This window comes from Pseudophryne corroboree, chromosome 3 (genome assembly GCF_028390025.1).
Source record: "Pseudophryne corroboree isolate aPseCor3 chromosome 3, aPseCor3.hap2, whole genome shotgun sequence".
Lineage (NCBI taxonomy): Eukaryota > Metazoa > Chordata > Amphibia > Anura > Myobatrachidae > Pseudophryne > Pseudophryne corroboree.
In genome coordinates, this window is record NC_086446.1 from 161,244,321 (window position 1) to 161,268,400 (window position 24,080).

General features: G+C 43.5%; 1 long non-coding RNA gene across 1 annotated transcript in view; it reads right to left on the reverse strand.

The window, feature by feature from the left end:
- Nucleotides 1–23,657, reverse strand: part of LOC135057550 (uncharacterized) — a 78,212-nt gene extending 54,555 nt beyond the window's left edge. Inside the window, exons 1-2 of the long non-coding RNA XR_010244196.1 lie at nt 23,479–23,657; nt 22,365–22,818 (exon numbers count right to left, since the gene is read on the reverse strand). This is a non-coding gene — a long non-coding RNA (uncharacterized LOC135057550). The remainder of the gene's footprint in view (nt 1–22,364; nt 22,819–23,478) is intronic.
- Between the last annotated feature and the right edge of the window lie 423 nt (nt 23,658–24,080).

The following is a 24,080-nucleotide window of genomic DNA, read 5'->3' on the forward strand; positions in this document are numbered from 1 at the left end:
CATGTCTCATATAGAGAACTCTCCCTGGGTAGAGCAACCTCAGAAATGGGACTCTGCACCGATTCCTCTGAGACAGGTTCTTGCTCCTTACTGAGTGTGTCCTTTATGAACTGTCCCAGTTCAGCAATTGGATCTTGAGCCTCTCGTGGTGGATCATGCCGGGGTGCAACAACCCCAAGATCGAAATCTTGCACCTTATCCTCCTCATACACATGGGGATCCCCTTTAAAAGCAGGATGACTTCAGAAGTAGACTCCTGTATTGTCACTAGCTTAGCCATGACTAGCTCATGTGGGCAAGACACCTCCAAAGGTACAGTCTTTGTCTGTGATTCGTCAGAGAAAGTCTCACATGTGCACTGGATGTCTAGATCCTGGGTTTCCAAGATCTCAACAGAAGCAATCGCCAGCTCAGATTAGACTTCCTGCTCTAGGATGGGCACTTGAGTAGTCATCAAATTGCCATCAGTCAAGGTAGATTACTGGGGTTCATCATTCTGCCACAGATCCAGCAGATTAGAGGATTCTTGTTTTGGAGGTTGATGATCACTTGACATCAAGTAAACCTCTCCCAGCTCCATAACCGCTTCCTCCTCACTCCCTGTCAACTGAGAAGCAGCCGGGCATCCCACATCCTCATCTCGTGTCTCCATAAACACATCTTCTGTGAGCCCCTGTGGCTGCCACGCTCCATCTTGAACAGGTTCTACTGAACTCAGGGCTTTGTTCCACTCTTCACCCAAGCTACTATGACATTCTTTTTCCAGAGAATGAGGTGGTGCTGCTTCGGAGGAACTTCTCACTGCCGTCCTAGGGGTTAACAACAAAACACTGCCATCTGATGTGGCTCTCTTGCTGCTTGAAAAATTCCCGTGGATTTTCTGTGCGCTGCGCAATAATGGCTGCAGCTTCATCCATGCTCTGGAACAGCAATACCAACTGAATGGACATTAGTGCCTGTAAATGCTATACCTCTGAGGAAGGGCCCTCATTTCCACTTTCCAGGCAGATGGCATTACTAGTGGCATAGCAGGGAGCCTTCTGGGCCTTAGGCACTGGCTCAACTTCCCTGTTACTTCTGTCTGGAACAGGGAATCCAGTATAGCCGGGTTCCAATACAGTATGGTACCATTCTTCCGCAGCCTGCACCACTGTTGGCATAATTTCTCCCGAAGATGGCATCTCCACTTCGGCTGATAATGTCAGAGCCTTATTGGCCAGCACCAAACTCCCATATCTTATCTGGTCACAGGAGATTTCCTCTAATTGTCCTTGGCTATGTACTACAAAATTTTTCAGATCTGGGTTTAGCCTTTGCCAAGGTTTTCTGCAACTCTGACACCTGGCCTGAGAGCTTGGCAATCTCTTCTCTACTCCTTCCCAATTTGGTCAGAGAGTCAGACAAAAGAGATTCCTTCTCCTCCAGCTTTTGCGTTAAGGTGTTGACCTGCTCTTGAAGGAAATCACATTTTTCCTTAAGCTCTTCTAGCTCCTGGTCCTTTACTTGGACATTGTTTTCAAGGTCATTTATTGTGTGACACCAAAAAAAGGTTCCATGCTAAAATCTTTTCCAAGATCTGGATTACTCCCCAATAAGCTCTCCACTTCACTCTCCAGCCCCTGTGGGACTTTAATAGGGTCACTTAAGTTCCTGACCTGAGGGGTTAGAGCTGTCACCCCTTTTGTTTTTAGCATGAATTCTCTTTTTGTTACCCATTTGAAGAGACACTTCAGAATATGCTGTATATCTGAAAATCTTTATTCACCCTGTTACCTTTGAAAACTGTAAGTGATAGGGAAAATAAAAATTCCTTTTTTCTTTTTAACACAGATTAAGCTTTTAGCAAAGCACTGAAAAGTAGCATGTACGTAGTGATCACAAATGCCTCACACTGGTAGTCAGGGGCAGATTGGGAACAAAAAGCGGCCCTGGAAAAATTTGTACTAGTGGCCCCACATGGGCAGCACCAGAGGTGTAAGGTATAGCCATGGGCCATAGCAGCAGCACCCTCCCCCCAAGACTTTCCAGATAGTGGGCATGTCCAGCATCAAGGGGGAAGTTAAAAGAAAATAAAATTAAATATTATGAGCACATTATATGATAGACCTTCAGAATATAGGAAACTATATCATTCTTTAGAAAGATATATTTTCTTGCTTATTACACCAACCGTATCCCAATCACTATTCACTCAGTCTTATATGTCAGCCAAGCAGGCAGACAGAGCATACACTAGATCACAGGCTAAGTGGCAAAGTAATTTTCATATATGCAAATTATTTTGCATCTTATTCATTGTCTATAAAAAGGACCACATGTTCTCAAACAAAACAGGCCCCACGGGTGCGCCGGCCCACCGGGAATCTTCCCTGTAGACCCTATGGCCAATCCGCCTCTGCTGGTAGTGCAAATAAACAACTTCTCCCTTCAGGCTCTTAAACTAGAACTCAGGGATTGCTGGGACACATAGTGCCACAAAATTTCTCTATTTAAATAGAACAACATTTCTAAAAGGTTTAAACTTTGCTTCATTGGTCTTAATGAGCTAATTAACCGGGACACCAGACTCCCATTACCAGATTTTGCAGGCACAGCTAAAAATAAGCTTGGAAAAGAAATTCAGTCATAAATTATCAGCTGCTTGCAACCCCCTACAGCAAACCAGTACAGCCACTTTCAATGATTGGTGCAAAGCATTCAGGACAGAACAGGCCATGCATCCTGTTTACAACAAACAAAGTAGCAGCGCTATACAATTAATGGTATAATAATCATCATATAAAATCCATTGATTGTGGTGGAGATTAAGACACGTGGAGATGAATGGATTAAAGGTGAAAAAGAACAGTTATTTAATAAAAATGCATACAATGTATCAATTAAGAGAAAAATTTAGAATTAAAAAGCAAACAGAATCACCATGAAGCTGCCCCAATCATAATGTCCGTTCCTTATTTTTTGTGGACTGTAAGTAAGAATGATGGAATAAGGTAAAATCTGGGCTGATAGCACAGTCCTGATAGCAATATTACCACATTGGTTACCGCTGGAGGAAGGGGTCCCCTGGATAGCGTCCCTTTAAACGGGTAAAGTCGTTGGGATCCTGTGTCCTCACCAGATTGCGGAATCCTCAGTGCTGAGTGGCAGGCCGGTGTCACCAGTTGGCAAGGTGTTCGCCTGTTTGTCTGCAGATTCTTGTGAAAGTCCACTAAAGGTCCGGACGTAGCAAGTGCAGCTTCCAATTGATGGGGGTGATCCTGAAGAACCTGCAGCTTTCTCAAAGGTGATCTGGTCAGTGCAAGGGCTTCTGTATTTATACCCTAAAATGGCTACTGATTGGCCACACCTGTTTAATCCATTCAACTCCAACTAGTCAATCTCCTCCACAAAATATATATAAATAATATATAAAATACAATACAAGTTAGACTCTTTCATAGTGTGCAGTTTTTCCATTATTAATATGCTTAGAAAAGACATAAGTTTATTCCATCTATAAATATTACTTCCGGGTCACTATATACCTTAATGATCATGTGATTCCCTTAGCTCCGATTTTTTAATCAATTCCGGGTCACACAGTGCTGTTGCCTAGCAACCCTGATGCATGACCTTACACTCTATATAATCCCCAGGGTAGCCCCAAACAATCTTATCCACTTTGATCCAGTTAAAGGATCAACCTCAAATGTAAATGGTGCCGAGCCTCCTTCACATCGGAGAGCCGATCCCGAAACAGTGGGAACAGCGCGATCATGTCCGTGCCGAGTGTACAAACCTCCGGCACAGGACACATCACTTCCGCTCGCGGAGAAAATCCCTGGTCCGTAACCAGGCAACCGCATCAACAGCTGGTCACCTGACCTACGGACTGCATCGTCTGTACACTTCTCAGCTTAAAGTGCAGAGACCGGGATACGAAATACCCCAAGTCAAATCCTGATGACTAGTTGCATAACACGTCAGTTCTATTCTCAAAACGTGGTGTTTTCCAGAACTAAAGTTCACACGGGCACCTCCATTTTTCAGTGGCTAACGTTTATAGCAATAGTAATGACAGTGTTAAATAATTTTGTATCCTAATCATTACATAATTACTTTCAATTTAAAATCCACTCCATATGGTAATGATCTCCCACTTATATTCGATTTACACCAAAATATACATAGTTTTTTTTATGTTTATATTTCTAGATGGTCCAATGCCTTAACCTAATAACATATATCATCTCAATAAGGTCATATTCATACCTAAACAAAATCCAATTTTCCTATATCGGAATCCCTAATGTCATCCATATGCGGGTCTAGGGTCTTAATCGACCCAATATTTTGAATAGCATCAGCTCAGAGGAGTAATACACAGCCTATCAGACATTTATCCTTAGAGTCATACAGAATAATATATCTAATGCGAGAGAAGCTCACAGGACCATCTGAAAGTACATTTCAAAATCAAGAAAAGATCCTCTATATTATCATATTCAGTTCTACTGACTCGGTTAATCCATCTGGAAATATGCTGTTCATTCTAAACATCCATAGGGTCTCTTGTTTACATAGTTTTTTTGTATCTGTCACCTCCTCGTAATGTTTTAGGGATATCTTCTACACCTAGGAGTTTTAAACACGCTGGATTCCCTTGGTGACAGTCACTAAAATGTTTGGATACACTGTGGGTCTGAATTCTCTTTAGAATATTTCTGCGGTGCTCCAGGAAGCAAATTTTCAAAGTGCGGGTAGTGCGGCCTATGTATTTTTTCTTGCAACTACATGTTAATAAGTAAATCACATAAGAGGTTTCACAATTGATAAAATGTTTGATTTCATAGATTTTCTTAGGGTTATCTAGCTGAATTTTTTGAGTCTTATTCTGAATGAAGTTACAAGTAATACATCTGCTTTTCCCACAGGAATATCAGTTTCTTTTTTGTACACATCCCACAGTCCCCATTTACTATCACCTTCCTAAAATACACAAATCCCTCACTTCACCTCCTGGGCGTCCCATTATTTCGGGTATAGATTCCCTCACGTCCAACCTTTCTTTTTATGTCGATTCATTTTTGCAACCACGGGTATCGACACTTAGGTCGCACATTAAGGACACAACACATTTTCTAAATCTACTTAAGGACATCAAGTGGAGGGAGACATATGCGTTCCTTACACTTGATGTCCAAAGTCTGCACTTGAATATTCAGCACGATTTAGGTGTTCTCACTATAGCTAATAGATTATCTAGTGATGGAGATCTTACTGAGAAACATCAAATGTTTATAACTGTCAAAGTCAGAAAAATGTCTCTATGCACGTTGCCATATTTGCACCGCACACTGGTCCGCGCTGCGCATGCGTACGCTCTCCCGTGAAGGCGCATACCCGCGATAGCGTGCACTCGCAGGCGCGGTATGCGTATTTACGGTAGAGTTTATGTAGTCGTAGCGTGCGACTCATTCGTTACAAATGTTCACAATTAATGTAGTTTGTAGATCATGGTCACCTTGATAGATTCTGAAAGTCTGGTTAAAATAGAAGGTCCCTGTTTAAAGGAATCCCTCTTTGTATTGTACGAAGGGTCTGACAGGAATCATACAGCAGTGTTTGGTACCCATCGGAAGAGTATTTAATTAGTAATATTCCGGTGTTGGTTTGGAGCGTATTAATCGCTCGTGCGAATAGTTATGGACATAAGAAGTTTATGTCCATTTCTATTATCTACACATACTCAGGTATGCGGCGGGAAACCCAGTTTCCCACCCACCTGAGCTGTTGGAAATCGTCACAGCCCACCTGTATGAATCACCCTATGACCTTTTGTTATGATGCAGGGCCGAATTCCTTCGGCCAATGGACAATGGGATTGTAGGACCAGGAGATTGCATTGTGTGTGGGGCATAAATAGGCAGGCCGACCACATCCAGCTCTCACTCTCTCATCAACGGTTATCTGCTGATAGCCGGGAGCTGGATATCGAGGCGCAGGCGATCATACCCTTTGTGCGTAAGTTTCTCTCCGTAATCATTGTCTTTCTGTGAGCCAATTTCTCTCATCTCTCTCTCTCTCTCTCTCTCTCTCTCTCTGTTCTGTTCTCTCATATCTCCCCTAGACTAGGCTAGTATTGTATTGTATTAGATAGTATTGTATTGTATTGTATTTAGGTCAGTGTAGTATTGTCTTTTTGTATTTATTGTTTAGTTCTGTGGTTAGGAAGTCTCTGTTATATTGTAGTGTATCATTTGTACTGTTATCCCCTTTTTCAAATATATTAGATATAATACAGTTAATAGGCTTTGGAACCTAAACCAGTATCTGTGTATTTCCTATAGTGTTAAGTGTTCACTTGAGCGTCGGTGACGCTCAAGCAGCTTTGTAGTTAGTCAGGTTACACAAGGTTGCACTTACACCCTGTACTCACATTAAGGTATTCTGTGTATTTCATTTGTATAAGGTTTAAACATAAAGGTATAGTGCTGTGAGCGTCTGCATCGCTGGTGACCTCCTCGTGGTCTCGAGCGTACGCTACGCTACAGCGAATCATTACTCTAGTCATAACCAATAACGTGTCCTGTGATCACTGGGCCGTGAGCGAACGTGACGCTTGAGCGTCTCGCTTACTGCTGAGCGATCGTTACGCAAATAGCGTACCATTACGGTACTTCTTAAGTAAACAGCGTACAGTGTTCTTAGACTTCATAAAGGGTTGTTTATACGACAAAGGAATTTAGCATTGTCAATTGGGGACTCGTCCTATCCTTCTCACATCTGCACTAGGTAGATCAGCAGACATTATCCCCCCAGCAAAGGGTGGGAGGTTGTCTCCCAGTGCTGACGGGATAAGCGTCTGCTTCGCTTAGATAAAGAGTGCTGAAGGAATCCGGGAACCGGAAGTAAGAACAAAACGCTTGTGTCTTTTAAAACTGTTTTATTTCTCTTCTGTCTTGCGTATACACGCACGCATACATATATCTGCATTTTCTGTTTCATTTTCGTATATCACTATTCCTGTTTGCCAAATTTTATAGTTGATAGAAAGTGCTAAAAGAGATTTGCTGTTATTTCATAGTAAAGGTAATAGTTAAAGTAGAACAACACACGATTTGTCTAGGAGACAAGGCAGTCAGTGTGGATTGCGGTAGATGATCAGGGATCATTTACATTGATAAAAATAGAAATTGTGTTACGGTGGATCTTTACATTGCGTACACGTGTCTATAACAAAGACTAGCGTACGCAATCCAAAAGGCAGACGCACGCAGCGTACATTACGCAACGTAGCGTCCGGTTACGCCCACGTAGCTCAAGTCACGAAAAGTTGAATTAGCGCAAAGCGATAATTAGCGCAAAGGCGATAAGTAACGCACAGCGGTAGATAACGCGAAGCGGTAAATAACGCAAATCTATTTTTGGAAAAAAATCTGAAATTTAGTTTAACAGATCCTGCTCCTAATTGGTAACACTGCTGGCCTGAAGAAAAATTTCTGCGCAGAAATAGATATAGAAACAAAGTGTACATGTGTTGAGTGAGTGTGGTTTTGTATACATAAGTTTATACAACTTTAAGGTGGAACCAAAAGGAAAGCCGGGTACTCGTCAAGGGACATACGTGTAAGTGACATATACGGTGGCTAGGGAGGCATCCCTGGTTAAATAATATTTGAGCATTAGAGTATAGCGGACCATAAGGTAACAAGACCAGGAGGTCATAAGGTAAACAAGACCAGGAGGTCATAAGGAACAAGACCAGGAGGTCACAAAATAGACAAAGAGGTCCGCTATAAAAGTCCAGTGGCACAACGCCTGGGGTGTTGGTGCAGAACCCATATAGGCCATAAGCTCTTGCTGAAGGAATCGCGGCCGGAAACATCGATTCCATTGATCTTTCAGTACATGACAAGTAGTGCTTGTGTACTGAACGATTGGACCGCACGTAATTGTGTGCAGTAGTTAGTAATCTGACCTAATACCATTAGAGTAAAGTGGTCACAAACGCTATTTGTACACTCTGACGTGATTTGTGTCATTTTTTATTTTTAAAGGGAAGTTCGCTGGTCACTCGGGAACTATCCAACAACCGATACTTGCTGGGGACTGGTAGGTCCAGCACGCCCCAGTAAATAAAGGTTCACAGGGGCCCTGGGTTGGGTACCGCAGCTCTGGTTACAGTTATTGCAGTACTGGCCAACGTGGGCGAGAAGTAAGTGGGGTACTTGGTAAACCACCACCGCCGGCCTGCCCAGGACATCTTGGTTTGTTTGTAAGGGTTCGCTGAAAACCTTGAGATAAAGATCCAAGGAGGAATAAGCAACACCTGCAGATTATGGGGGCCATTTGTTCAGGTAGGGGGCGATCAACCTCGGTTCGGGTTGATTCAGGGAACCGGCCAGTCGGGTCGGCACGATACATCATGTGTGAAAAATATGGAAATCACGCTGAAGTTTTATGTGATGAATGGGAGAGAATGACTGTACAAGACAGGGACAAATTCCCAAGAATAGGTAGCTTCAGTCCAGAAGTGTTACAAAATTTAAGGAGGAGGATATGTCTCATTGACCCAACAAAGAGACAAAGTAAACATTATGATTATTTGCAGTTAGGGCAACAGGAAGGTGAATTACAAAGAGATTCAATTGACTTTTCTGAGAGGAGAGATAATGGCATCGGGGGAGGAGTTGATTGCGGAGAGAAAAGCACAAGGTTGAACAATAAAAACGCTCTTAGCAACTGTAGTATAAAGTATAAGAACAAGTGTAATAAATGTAACAATGATTATTGTAATACTGTTGAATGTACAACTATTAACCTATGCAAGTTGCATCCCATGTCAAACTTCCCCCAGGAATACACTCATGAAAGTGAGGCCAGAACAATGTCAGCACCTCTTCCGAAAGCCATCCTACAAGACACCCAGGTGGACGCGACCAAATTGGTAAAGGCAATAATCGAACCCCCTAACGGAGGGTCAGGTGAGGTCGTGTCCACAGGTACGTACAATGTTTCATATCACGCACAAACAGATGTACCCCAAAATGTAAGACCAACACCAGATGATGTAACTGAGCTCGATCTGGCCAGGGTGATCTCAGTCCCCAATGGGAAGACTGACGATCAGGGAATCATTCCCGTCAAGGACAGTGCAATGCGCTGTCTCTGGTCCCGGACCGAATTGAGATCAATTATGTCTGAATTTCCTGATCCTAGGAAAAATCTAGCCAAATGTCAAAGGTTTATTAAAGAACTAGGAAACGCCACAGAACCCACCAACAAAGAATGGCGGACAGTGCTGAGGGCATGTTTGCCCTCCAGGGTTGACCCTGAAAAATTCATTGCTGATTGTAAATTAAACACGGAGGTACCTTGTATGGAGGAACACAATCAGGAATGTATTAGGCAGATTAACCGACAGTTAGGAATATATTTCCCAGCTGCTGTCAAGTGGAATGACATTTTCTCCATAAGGCAAAACGAAAGGGAAAATGTTTCTAATTATTTCAATCGAGCACTGCAAGTAATGGCTAGAAACACTGGGATCGCAGACATCAAGACAAATGCACAACATAAAGGAATAGCGGTTAAGGTATTGATGAATGGTTTAAAAGATGAATTAAAAACAAGGGTACAGACCACCAACCCAAACTGGAGAGATATCTCGGTGACCGCACTAAGAGAGGCCGTCATCAATCAGGATCAGAATATCACCAGATACAGAGAGTCTCAAAGAGATAAGTTAATGGCAGCAAATATACAGGCTCAAACCACAAGACCACCCCAACAAAAGCCCCACACCCCTGCGAAAAATCCAGATATGGTAGTCTGTTACCATTGTCATAAAAAGGGACATATTGCCAGAGATTGTAGATCAAGAGAAAGACAACACCATAATCACAAAATCCAAGGAATCAGGGAAGTACAGGGGAAACGATTGATGATGATGAGCATCCGAGCGTTTGAGGAGGCATCAAATCAACCAAAACCTCAGGTCATTGACACATGGAGGAAGCCCAGGATTTGTTATCATTGTAGAAGAGAAGGGCATTATGCCAACAACTGTAATAACCCACATAAAGTTAGACCCCCTAGACCAAGAAATGAGCAAAATTACAACACACACCATTATAATCAAGAATCACATAGGCAGGAAAGGTGATCATACGACTGATGGTAAGCCTGAGGTAACGGTTAATAAAGTGGGAGGTCATTCACTGAAGACACAGGAATGACCAGGTTAAACGTTGTAAATGTATTTGTGAAAAAATGTTTTTTTTTCTCTCTCTCTCTATCCCCAACTCTGACGATTATTGGTAAGAATTCGAACATTGCATATTCGCTTGGTCCTTGCAGAAGTCTACCAAACCCCAGCATGACCTATCCACCACAATGTATTCTGGCCAGATACAGACAGTGGAATAATGCAAGTGCTGGTGGGGAGGGACTGCTCAAGGAGACCATTAGACACATAGACATGACAGCCTAATAGTCTGACAATGTTTTCTTAATGTTGACAATGTTTAAAAATGCTTTGTTTCTCTTTTCTTATTGGTGGTTATTGTCGAGTTATGTAATGTATATATGCACATGAATTGTTCTCTATCTCTTTTGTTTTTTTGTTGTCTCTCTCTTCCCACTCATGTTTCCATGGTTTAAAGATGGTATGTCACCCCTCAGTTGGACCAATGGTAATGCCAGATTTTTGCTCCTTACAGAAAGATCGTCGGTTGGGAAGGAACATTGCATCACCAGAATGTTCGTTTGGAAGACTGAGAGACAGCACCTTTGAGAGGATAGCAGAACAAGAAGAACAACAAGACGAGAGAACTTATTATCGTAACAAGTTCTCTCCCCCTCAAACTGTTTTCTTATACCCCCTTTACAAATTTCTTCTTTTCTCCTCCTGTAAGATGGACTTGCCCCAAGAGACTGTGATATGGATTTTTCCGTTAACCATGATGTTGACCAGAGCAGTCTGTTTCGGTGAGAGTACCATTGAGGTCGAGAAAGGATCCAGAAAGGTCCTGATGACTGAGACGGAGGTGTAAATTTCCAATAGCAACCCAATCACCAAGCAAAGGCGAGTACCGGGCACGATCTAACAACCATGTTATCTGTAAACATTTTCTTTGAAGGATTGTTAGTTCAAAAAGAAAACTGTATCTGTAGGCTCGGTAACAATAATGCCAATCCAGTTTTAATAACCATATGGACCAGCATCCATTGAGTGACCATCACTCCTTAGTGGGTAACGTGTTAAACCAAACAGATTGTTGGGTATGCTCTCAAGTACCTCAGGGTCACAGCAAATCAGGGCTAGTACCATTTCCTTTAACGGTAGGGGAGGTACTTGAGCTAAAGGGTGGGAGACCGGTGGACAGGAGGTTTAACATCTCCAGCCCTCCTAGTTTGAAGCTCCACCAATACCATGTGGATAGGTCCCTCCTATGTTTCAACATCTCCAATCCCAGAAAACCGGGAAATTGGGAAGTGCCGTGGAGCAACCTTACCATGACCTTTTCACACAGAGCAGATAGAATGCCTGCAGATACAGAGCTCGTACGCCATATAGCCAGTAGAGGAAAATCTTTTCGGTATCGATATACCTTAGGAAATAGGATTACTAGAGTTGGAGAGGTATCACCAGGATACTGTGCACATATCGTACAAACTGATACGTGCATTAAGCAGATGGAAGAATTAGGGTCAGGAGATTTCACCTGGAAGGTTTGTAACATGGTCATGTCCTTCTCCGTCCCTTATGTTCTCCCCGATGATGCATATTTCATATGCGGGAGAAAGGCGTACAAGTGGCTTGCCCCAAACTCTGAAGGATTGTGTTATATTGGAAAAGTATTGCCTGAAGTGATGGCTGTTACACATGACAAAATGAAGGACATACACCGTGGTGCCCAAGCTCCTTATACTCACACTCATTACGAGCACCGAGTTAAAAGACAACTGTCAGAAAGGTTAGAGCATCCGGCCTCTGATCTTATCCATGAATCCACCGGGATTCAGGTTCTGGTAGCGTTAGATTTCACTCGCACCGCTCGAGGTGTGATGAATTATAGATACATTTCCGCACTCGCCAATTTGTTAGATAATATCACTGAAATGTATGATGACACGTTTAGATACACTGGAAGAGAACTTCAAGTTTACAAAACAGAACTAGTTCAGCATAGGATGGTTCTTAATTATCTTACAGCAGTAACAGGCGGATATTGTGTTACATTGGCAACACAGTACGGCATAAAGTGTTGCACGTATATCACAAATAGCACCGAGGACCCGGTAGAGGTCATAGACCAAAAGATGGACGATATTCTCCAATTGAAGTGGGAATTTCGTCGAAAACACAATCTCACCCTTGCTGCTGTAGGTAATGAGCTGACTGGTTGGGTGTCATGGTTGAACCCGCGAAATTGGTTCTCCGGTTTGGGAGACTGGGCTCAAGGAGTCATAATGGATGTTGGAAAGTTTCTACTATGTATCTTGGGTGTCGTTATATCGATTGGATTGATATTTAGATGCGGGCAGGCTTTAATGAGGTGCAAACAAAGTACAAAAGTGATGAGCTTGAGGAGTGAGGAAACCGTAATTAACCTGGATTTGATTTATGACCCAATGATAGAAACCAGAATGTGATGAAAATGCGATTATACGGTCCGTTTCTTTCACCTGTTTTTCTGCTTTTCTCCCAGATACAAAGACCCCCTTGGACGAGGAAGCTGACGAGACGAGATGTATACAGACAACGGATTGACCAAAGAAGAAGATTTGACAACTTTAAATATGGACACTTGATGAACTTTGCCATGGATCCCCAGTTTCCCTAGTATTTTTAAACTCACGCTAGCCCAACATTTTTGTAAATCTGATGGCACTGACAAAGCTTGTTGCTCATGCCTAAGGAGCAAAACAGCGCAAAGAAGACGACTCTCAACAGATACCGAACACAACTTCAACAACAGATGTACATTTCCCTGACATAGAATATCATTGCATTTTTCGTAAGTGTTCTTTATCTTCATCTCTACAACCCTCAGGTAACGACACACATAGACGATAGGGAATACAGGCACAGATATTAGCAACCACATACCTCCCCCATTCATGTATCATCAACTAAAATGTGCATCCCCATTTTGTTACAACCACAGCCGAAATGAGCTCGGTAGAGTTTGACAGCCCATCCACAGACCTGTACCACAGGATAAGAAGGAATTCAAATGTATACTTCGCAATACCTCGAAGCTTGATTTACCACACGTACGGCACGATGATACATGACCCTCCAAACATGGACTCATACACACATGCTTCTGCTTTCTCACTAGGTCATACCCTCTTCACACCTACTCCACTCTTCTCCCCTACCCAACCATGGAAATTAATTAACCCCTGACTTACATTTTTCTCCTTAAATATTTTAGAAGGTGGCAGTTATTATTGACTGCCAAAGGGTGGACTGTCAAAGTCAGAAAAATGTCTCTATGCACGTTGCCATATTTGCACCGCACACTGGTCCGCGCTGCGCATGCGTACGCTCTCCCATGAAGGCGCATACCCGCGATAGCGTGCACTCGCAGGCGCGGTATGCGTATTTACGGTAGAGTTTATGTAGTCGTAGCGTGCGACTCATTCGTTACAAATGTTCACAATTAATGTAGTTTGTAGATCATGGTCACCTTGATAGATTCTGAAAGTCTGGTTAAAATAGAAGGTCCCTGTTTAAAGGAATCCCTCTTTGTATTGTACGAAGGGTCTGACAGGAATCATACAGCAGTGTTTGGTACCCATCGGAAGAGTATTTAATTAGTAATATTCCGGTGTTGGTTTGGAGCGTATTAATCGCTCGTGCGAATAGTTATGGACATAAGAAGTTTATGTCCATTTCTATTATCTACACATACTCAGGTATGCGGCGGGAAACCCAGTTTCCCACCCACCTGAGCTGTTGGAAATCGTCACAGCCCACCTGTATGAATCACCCTATGACCTTTTGTTATGATGCAGGGCCGAATTCCTTCGGCCAATGGACAATGGGATTGTAGGACCAGGAGATTGCATTGTGTGTGGGGCATAAATAGGCAGGCCGACCACATCCAGCTCTCACTCTCTCATCAACGGTTATCTGCTGATAGCCGGGAGCTGGATATCGAGGCGCAGGCGATCATACCCTTTGTGCGTAAGTTTCTCTCCGTAATCATTGTCTTTCTGTGAGCCAATTTCTCTCATCTCTCTCTCTCTCTCTCTCTCTCTCTCTCTGTTCTGTTCTCTCATATCTCCCCTAGACTAGGCTAGTATTGTATTGTATTAGATAGTATTGTATTGTATTGCATTTAGGTCAGTGTAGTATTGTCTTTTTGTATTTATTGTTTAGTTCTGTGGTTAGGAAGTCTCTGTTATATTGTAGTGTATCATTTGTACTGTTATCCCCTTTTTCAAATATATTAGATATAATACAGTTAATAGGCTTTGGAACCTAAACCAGTATCTGTGTATTTCCTATAGTGTTAAGTGTTCACTTGAGCGTCGGTGACGCTCAAGCAGCTTTGTAGTTAGTCAGGTTACACAAGGTTGCACTTACACCCTGTACTCACATTAAGGTATTCTGTGTATTTCATTTGTATAAGGTTTAAACATAAAGGTATAGTGCTGTGAGCGTCTGCATCGCTGGTGACCTCCTCGTGGTCTCGAGCGTACGCTACGCTACAGCGAATCATTACTCTAGTCATAACCAATAACGTGTCCTGTGATCACTGGGCCGTGAGCGAACGTGACGCTTGAGCGTCTCGCTTACTGCTGAGCGATCGTTACGCAAATAGCGTACCATTACGGTACTTCTTAAGTAAACAGCGTACAGTGTTCTTAGACTTCATAAAGGGTTGTTTATACGACAAAGGAATTTAGCATTGTCATAACAGACTCCATCTCATTTATTTTACAACACAACTACTTTTTATTTTTGGACACTTTTTATTTACAGGTGATGGGGACGGCCATGGGAACCAGGATTGCGCCGAGCTATGCCAACCACTACATGGGTGAGGTCGAGGACCGACTCGTGTGTGTGTGTGGGGGGCGCAGCTTTGGCGCGAACCTGGTTCTCTATGGCCGTTATATAGATGACCTTTTTATTATTTGGGATGGGGATAGTACTTCTGCACAAGTTTTTGTTGATCATCTAAATTCCAACATGTATAATTTGGCCTTCACTCACACTTTTCATGCACAATCTATTTAATTTGTTGATATCTCCCTGGAGATAATAGAATCAAAAATTTGTACTGCAAACTTCTTAAAGGAGGTTGGTACTGATGCATATTTACATTTCCAAAGTGCACATCATATGCCCTGGAAAAGAAGCATCCCCAAAAGTCAGTTCTTACGGATCCGAAGGAACTGTTCGGAACAAAGCTCGTTCGAAAAACAAGCTAAACAAATGTATGATTCTTTTGTTACAAGAGGCTATCCCGAACTACTCCTTAATAATGCATTAGATGAAGTCAGAAAATTGGATAGAAGCCAACTCTTAGGTCCCAGTAAAAGAGATAGGAAAATCAACTTCAATCAAGAAGAGGTAGCATTTATTTCTACCTTTAATAATTGTCATTCTGAAATTAAAAATATTGTCACCAGAAATTTTAATATTCTTAAACAGGATACCTTCCTCTCCCCCTTTTTGCCACAAGATCCACGGTTCATCTTCAAGAAGAACCAATCCCTGAAGAACCTCCTAGCACCGAGCCACCTGAGACCAACCGCATTCTCTGATCACAGAGATGCGGAAGATGTCAGCTGGCTGAAAAAACTGAAGGGTTGCTATAAATGTGGGAAAAGCAGATGTATTACTTGTAACTTCATTCAGAATAAGACTCAAAAAATTCAGCTAGATGACCCTGAGAAAATCTATGTAATCAAACATTTTATCAATTGTGAAACCTCTTATGTGATTTACTTATTAACGTGTAGTTGCAAGAAAAAATACATAGGCCGCACTACCCACACTTTGAAAATTCGCTTCCTGGAGCACCGCAGAAATATTCTAAAGAGAATTCAGACCCACAGTGTATCCAAACATTTTAGTGACTGTCACCAAGGGAATCCAGCGTGTTTAAAACTCCTAGGTGTAGAAGATATCCCTAAAACATTACGAGGAGGTGACAGATACAAAAAAACTATGTAAACAGGAGACCCTATGGATGTTTAGAATGAACAGCATATTTCCAGATGGATTAAACGAGTCAGTAGAACTGAATATGATAATATAGAGGATCTTTTCTTGATTTTGAAATGTACTTTCAGATGGTCCTGTGAGCTTCTCTCGCATTAGATATATTATTCTGTATGACTCTAAGGATAAATGTCTGATAGGCTGTGTATTACTCCTCTGAGCTGATGCTATTCAAAATATTGGGTCGATTAAGACCCTAGACCCGCATATGGATGACATTAGGGATTCCGATATAGGAAAATTGTATTTTGTTTAGGTATGAATATGACCTTATTGAGATGATATATGTTATTAGGTTAAGACATTGGACCATCTAGAAATATAAACATAAAAAACTATGTATATTTTGGTGTAAATCGAATATAAGTGGGAGATCATTACCATATGGAGTGGATTTTAAATTGAAAGTAATTATGTAATGATTAGGATACAAAATTATTTAACACTGTCATTACTATTGCTATAAACGTTAGCTACTGAAAAATGGAGGTGCCCGTGTGAACTTTAGTTCTGGAAAACACCACGTTTTGAGAATAGAACTGACGTGTTACGCAACTAGTCATCAGGATTTGACTTGGGGTATTTCGTATCCCGGTCTCTGCACTTTAAGCTGAGAAGTGTACAGACGATACAGTCCGTAGGTCAGGTGACCAGCTGTTGATGCGGTTGCCTGGTTACGGACCAGGGATTTTCTCCGCGAGCGGAAGTGATGTGTCCTGTGCCGGAGGTTTGTACACTCGGCACGGACATGATCGCGCTGTTCCCACCGTTTCGGGATCGGCTCTCCGATGTGAAGGAGGCTCGGCACCATTGACATTTGAGGTTGATCCTTTAACTGGATCAAAGTGGATAAGATTGTTAGGGGCTACCCTGGGGATTATATAGAGTGTAAGGTCATGCATCAGGGTTGCTAGGCAACAGCACTGTGTGACCCGGAATTGATTAAAAAATCGGAGCTAAGGGAATCACATGATCATTAAGGTATATAGTGACCCGGAAGTAATATTTATAGATGGAATAAACTTATGTCTTTTCTAAGCATATTAATAATGGAAAAACTGCACACTATGAAAGAGTCTAACTTGTATTGTATTTTATATATTATTTATATATATTTTGTGGAGGAGATTGACTAGTTGGAGTTGAATGGATTAAACAGGTGTGGCCAATCAGTAGCCATTTTAGGGTATAAATACAGAAGCCCTTGCACTGACCAGATCACCTTTGAGAAAGCTGCAGGTTCTGCAGCGAAACGCGCCAGGTGTTTTAATCAGGATCACCCCCATCAATTGGAAGCTGCACTTGCTACGTCCGGACCTTTAGTGGACTTTCACAAGAATCTGCAGACAAACAGGCGAACACCTTGCCAACTGGTGACACCGGCCTGCCACTCAGCACTGAGGATTCCGCAATCTGGTGAGGACACAGGATCCCAACGACTTTACCCGTTTAAAGGGACGCTATCCAGGGGACCCCTTCCTCCAGCGGTAACCAATGTGGTAATATTGCTATCAGGACTGTGCTATCAGCCCAGATTTTACCTTATTCCATCATTCTTACTTACAGTCCACAAAAAATAAGGAACGGACATTATGATTGGGGCAGCTTCATGGTGATTCTGTTTGCTTTTTAATTCTAAATTTTTCTCTTAATTGATACATTGTATGCATTTTTATTAAATAACTGTTCTTTTTCACCTTTAATCCATTCATCTCCACGTGTCTTAATCTCCACCACAATCAATGGATTTTATATGATGATTATTATACCATTAATTGTATAGCGCTGCTACTTTGTTTGTTGTTTATTGTCTCTAGTGCTTACAGGATTGACTAGACCTGTTTTATAGCAGCTGCTACAATTAGAACACCAGACACCAGCCCACCTTGCGCCTGATTTTAACCTTGGTTAAAATCTTTCATGCATCCTGTTTAACCTCTTTGCTGCCAATGCAAACCTTTGCACCAAACACATTCAGTTTAAACAAAACATATCCCGTCCCCTCAAGAAACCCCACTCCCACAACAAACCCCACTCCCACAACAGATCCCATTAGGGCTACTTCCATAAATTTCCCAGGTTGATTTTTCAGGGCTGGTTTTCCATCCCACTCCGCCCCTGGTATTAGTAGTAATTTAAATACTGTATATAGTGTAACAGGAGACTTGTTAGAATGTGCTCTGCTACAAAAATCCACCAACGACCGACTCCAGGCTTGTGCTAAAAAAAAAACCCCCCAGTATCTTTTATTCAGGTAGCTCAAAAACAAAGATATACATAAAACAAAGATCACTGTCTTTAGTATAAACTACCAGGGAGGTTAGGCCCTGCCTCACTCCCTCTTACTTAATAAGGAACCTTCCAAGTCGCGGCATCCTGACTCTAGTGCCCAGCCCTCCGGATCCCACTGTCCCTAGCAGGCCTATCACCTGGACAACTAACTGCCTTCAGGAGCCCTTACTCAAGGGAGAGACTCTGCTTTAAACCCAGCACCCAGGTGCTGGCTGATGAAGCAGCTTCTTGGGCTAAGAAGCCTATAAGACCTGGTTTGGGCCAAATGGATGGGAACCCGGTCCATCCACACTTCCCATCCACCCCCAGGACCCAGCTTACAGGTGGCAAATTAGTTCTCCTGGCACAATATATATATATACACACACACACACACACACACACACACACACACACACACACACACACACACACACACACACACACACACATATATATATATATATATATATACACTGCTCAAAAAAATAAAGGGACCACTTAAACAACACAATGTAACTCCAAGTCAATCACACTTCTGTGAAATCAAACTGTCCACTTAGGAAGCAACACTGATTGACAATCAATTTCACATGCTGTTGTGCAAATGGAATAGACAACAGGTGGAAATTATAGGCAATTAGCAAGACACCCCCGATAAAGGAGTTGTTCTGCAGGTGGTGACCACAGACCACTTCTCAGCTCCTATGATTTCTGGCTGATGTTTTGGTCACTTTTGAAAGCTGGCGGTGCTTTCACTCTAGTGGTAGCATGAGACGGAGTCTACAACCCACACAAGTGGCTCAGGTAGTGCAGCTCATCCAGGATGGCACATCAATTTGAGCTGTGGCAAGAAGGTTTGCTGTGTCTGTCAGCGTAGTGTCCAGAGCATGGAGGCGCTACCAGGAGACAGGCCAGTACATCAGGAGACATGGAGGAGGCCGTAGAAGGGCAACAACCCAGCAGCAGGACCACTACCTCCGCCTTTGTGCAAGGAGGAACAGGAGGAGCACTGCCAGAGCCCTGCAAAATGACCTCCTGCAAGCCACAAATGTGCATGTGTCTACTCAAACGATCAGAAACAGACTCCATGAGGCTGGTCTGAGGGCCCGATGCCCACATGTGGGGGTTGTGCTTACAGCCCAACACCGTGCAGGATGTTTGGCATTTGCCAGAGAACACCAAGATTGGCAAATTCGCCACTGGCGCCCTATGCTCTTCACAGATGAAAGCAGGTTCTCACTGAGCACATGTGACAGACGTGAGTCTGGAGACGCCAAGGAGAACATTCTGCTGCCTGCAACATCCTCCAGCATGACTGGTTTGGCAGTGGGTCAGTAATGGTGTGGGGTGGCATTTATTTGGGGGGCCGCACAGCCCTCCATGTGCTCGCTAGAGGTAGCCTGACTGCCATTAGGTACCGAGATGAGATCCTCAGACCCCTTGTGAGACCATATGCTGGTGCGGTTGGCCCTGGGTTCCTCCTAATGCAAGACAATGCTAGACCTCATGTGGCTGGAATGTGTCAGCAGTTCCTGCAAGACGAAGGCATTGATGCTATGGACTGGCCCGCCCGTTCCCCAGACCTGAATCCAATTGAGCACATCTGGGACATCATGTCTCGCTCCATCCACCAACGCCACGTTGCACCACAGACTGTCCAGGAGTTGGCGGATGCTTTAGTCCAGGTCTGGGAGGAGATCCCTCAGGAGACCATCCACCACCTCATCAGGAGCAAGCCCAGGCATTGTAGGGAGGTCATACAGGCACGTGGAGGCCACACACACTACTGAGCCTCATTTTGACTTGTTTTAAGGACATTACATCAAAGTTGGATCAGCCTGTAGTGTTTTTCCACTTTAATTTTGAGTGTGACTTAAAATCCAGACCTCCATGGGTTAATAAATTTGATTTCCATTAATAATTTTTGTGTGATTTTGTTGTCAGCACATTTAACTATGTAAAGAACAAAGTATTTAATAAGAATATTTCATTCATTCAGATCTAGGATGTGTTATTTTAGTGTTCCCTTTATTTTTTTGAGCAGTGTGTGTGTGTGTGTGTGTGTGTGTGTGTGTGTGTGTGTGTGTATATATATATATATATATATATATACATATTTTTTTTTGTAATATAGGGGTTACATACTATGCAGCACTTTACAGATATTATTTTGTCATTGAGCAGCATGGTGACATTGTGATTTACATTACCATCTCACAGCACTAATGTCATGAGTTTAGTTCCTGACCAGGGCTTATCTGAGTGAAGTTTATAAGCATAACATTGACCCCAGTTTGTATAAATATTACATATAGTAACATAGGGGCAGATGTATTAACCTGAAGAAGGCATAAGGAAGTGATAAACCAGTGATAAATGCAAGGTGATAAACACACCAGCCAATCAGCTCCCATATGTAAATTAATAGTTAGGAGCTGATTGGCTGATGCATTATCACCTTGCACTTAACACTGCTTTATCACTGGTTTATCACTTCCTTATGCCTTCTCCAGGTTAATACATCTACCCCATAGTAACATAGTTTCTGAGGTTGAAAAAAGGTAATTTGTCCATTGAGTTCAACCTGTTTGTCATCTCCTACACTAATAGTTTTAGGACTAATTTTAACTGTGGTAAATGTTTAGCTGTTATGTCTATTACTCTTATATTTTTTTATATCACTATAGTTATTATTATTATTATTATCCTTTATTTATATGGCACCACAAGGCATAGTGCATTATTTACCCACCATAGCCCTGAATATCCTTATCCATTAGGAATTGATCTAGCCCATTCTTAAAAGTAATGACCGAGTCCGCCATTACTACTCTCTCAGGCAGGGAATTCCAAATACGTATTGTCCTTACTGTGAAGAAACCTTTCCGTCTCTGTATGCAAAATCTCCTCTCCTCTAACCTAAGCGGGTGTCCTCGTGTCCTTTGTGATGATCTTACCAAAAACAAATGCTCCACTAGCTCTGTGTATTATCCCCTTATATATTTGTAAATGTTAATCACGTCCCCTCTTAATCTCCTTTTTTCCCAGTGTAAACATGCCTAGCCTAGCAAGCCTTTCTTTGTATTCGAGCATCTCCATTCTCTTAATCAATTTGGTCACGCATCTCTGAACCCTTTCTAGTTCCAGGATTTTTTTTTGTAGTATGGTGCCCATAATTGTGCACAGATGTGGCCTCACTAGTGATTTATATAATGGGAGTATAACACTCTCATCCCTTGCATGAATTCCTCGTTTTATGCATGCTAATACCTTGTTTGCCTTATTTGCTGCATTCCTACTTTGGGTACTACTCAGAGGCGTAACTAGGGCTTTTGGAGCCCAGGGCAAGATCAATAATGGCGCCCCCCCAAAAAATAAAAACACTACAAAAGGAAAGAAAGTGCGCATGCCACCGGTGTCACTGTATATAAAGATGTTAGGGTGTGTACGTATAGATGTAGTTGCAGTGGTCAAAGTGCAATTTTTGAAGGCGGAATGAACATGTGAAGGTTGGCTCCAGGGAAAAGGTGGCATGGTCACTCAAAAGGGGGCGTATCCTTCAGTGTAGTAGGACCCCTTATACTATCTAGTACTGGTGCCCCTTTCACATTATAGCACACGGTATGAGCCAAAATTCACATTATAGCACACAGAATGAGCAGAAATTCACATTATACCACACAGAATGAGCAGAAATTCACATTATACCACACAGAATGAGCCGAAATTCACATTATAGCACACGGTATGAGCCGAAATTCACATTATACCACACAGAATGAGCCGGAATTCACATTATAGCACACGGTATGAGCCGAAATTCACATTATAGAGTGAGGGTGTGGTGTGGGGAGCCTACCTCCTTAATTGACTAATTGCAGAGTTTAGCAGCGGAAGGGTTGCAGCGGTTTCTCACCCCAAGCTGCGGCGCTTCTGCCACCTCAGACACTCCACATCTTCGGCGCCACCCGGGATGCAGAACACCGCACCGGGAATGCACCCTTTTCAGTGTGGTCTGCTGCGCTCCGAAGGGGGATCTTCTCTCCTGCTGCAGGATCCCGATGTGCACCGTCCTCCCCGCTGTTCCGAGCCATCTTCTTTAAGCCAGCCGGGGTCTTCGGCGGGTCCTTGCTCCGGTAAGTGGGTGTCCTCCGTGATGCCGGTGCTCCCGTCGCTGGTCAGTCTCCTGCCTTGCTGCAGGGTCCCGGTCCACTGAAGGTTGGATGTCCTTGTCGCTTCTGCGGCGTCTTCTCCACTCAGCGCAGATGGCTCTGGTCGCTCTGGTGACAGGCACAGGTGTGGGCAGCTCCTCCCTGGCGAACACAATCACGTTACATCACACAGTGGCGAACACAATCATGTTACGTCACACAGTGGTGCCCACATTCACGTTACGCCACACGGTGGTGCCCACAATCATGTTATGTCACACAGCCAGCCCTCACGGTCACTTCTGCCCTCACTGCAGCTCTCCTTTCCAGTGTCCAAGTTCCGGACCCACCCAAATAACCTTCAATGCCTCCCTATCTAATATCACCTCTCTGCTCCTAGATGCCGCCAGCACCGCGAGATAACAGCATCTGGGGCGGGGGGGGGGGGGGGCAGCAGGAGAGCAGCTACGCCGTCCAACAGCACCAGGGAGACCACAGCGCGGAGACAAGAAGCTACAGCGCCCGGCGGCCATTCTATATTACATGCTGACAAGGTTGCCGGGCGCTGCAGCTTGTCGGCTGCATGCTGGTTTCCCTTGTGCGGCGCAGCCCTGTGCGACATATGTGGGTCAGCGGATGCGCCTACAGCGCAGATGCGCTGTGGGTAATGCACCGTTGGCCCACACGTAGTTATGGCACTGGACACCACTGCAGGAGTAGATGATAGATAGAGAGATAGATAGATAGATAGATAGATAGATATAAAACTCAGAGCCTAAAACTAAAATTTAGTTAGTAACAAAATAAAATAAGAGTGAATACAGCCTGTCTTCCTTATGCTTCACAGTCTCTCTGAGCGAACACAGGAATCCCGCCTCCTTCTTCCCTGCAGCCTACTGGCTGCAAACAGTTTAACTTGACTGACAGCTGGTCAGTTTGCTCAGCTCAGGCGGTTCGGTTCGGGCAGTGGTCACGCAGGGTAGGGGGAGAGACTATGCGGGATGCAGTCACGGGGGGGGGGGGGGGGGGGAAGAGAAGAATCACGGGTGGCTGGGAGGCTGAATGCAGTTTAACTGTCCAGTTAAGACAGTTGACAGCTGGTCACTTTGCTTAGCGGGGGATGGGGAGGGAGGGCGGTTATGATGAAGGGTAGTGGGGAGGGTAAGACTATGCATGCGGGAGGTAAATGCGGAGGGGGGGGAGCTGTATATACGAGTATGCAGTTGTGGCATAGAGCAGGAAATTCTGGGATCTATCGTGGGTTGGAGGGGAGGAGAGAGGTGCTCGGGGAGGGGTGCTCCATATAACAAGAGGCAGCTTACGTTAACCGCGTAGAACTCATGAAGCATTAATCTGCAATGTGCGGCGCAGCCCTCTAGTGGCGCCGGCCCTGCTGGGAGGAGACACTGGCGGCGGGGACGGGT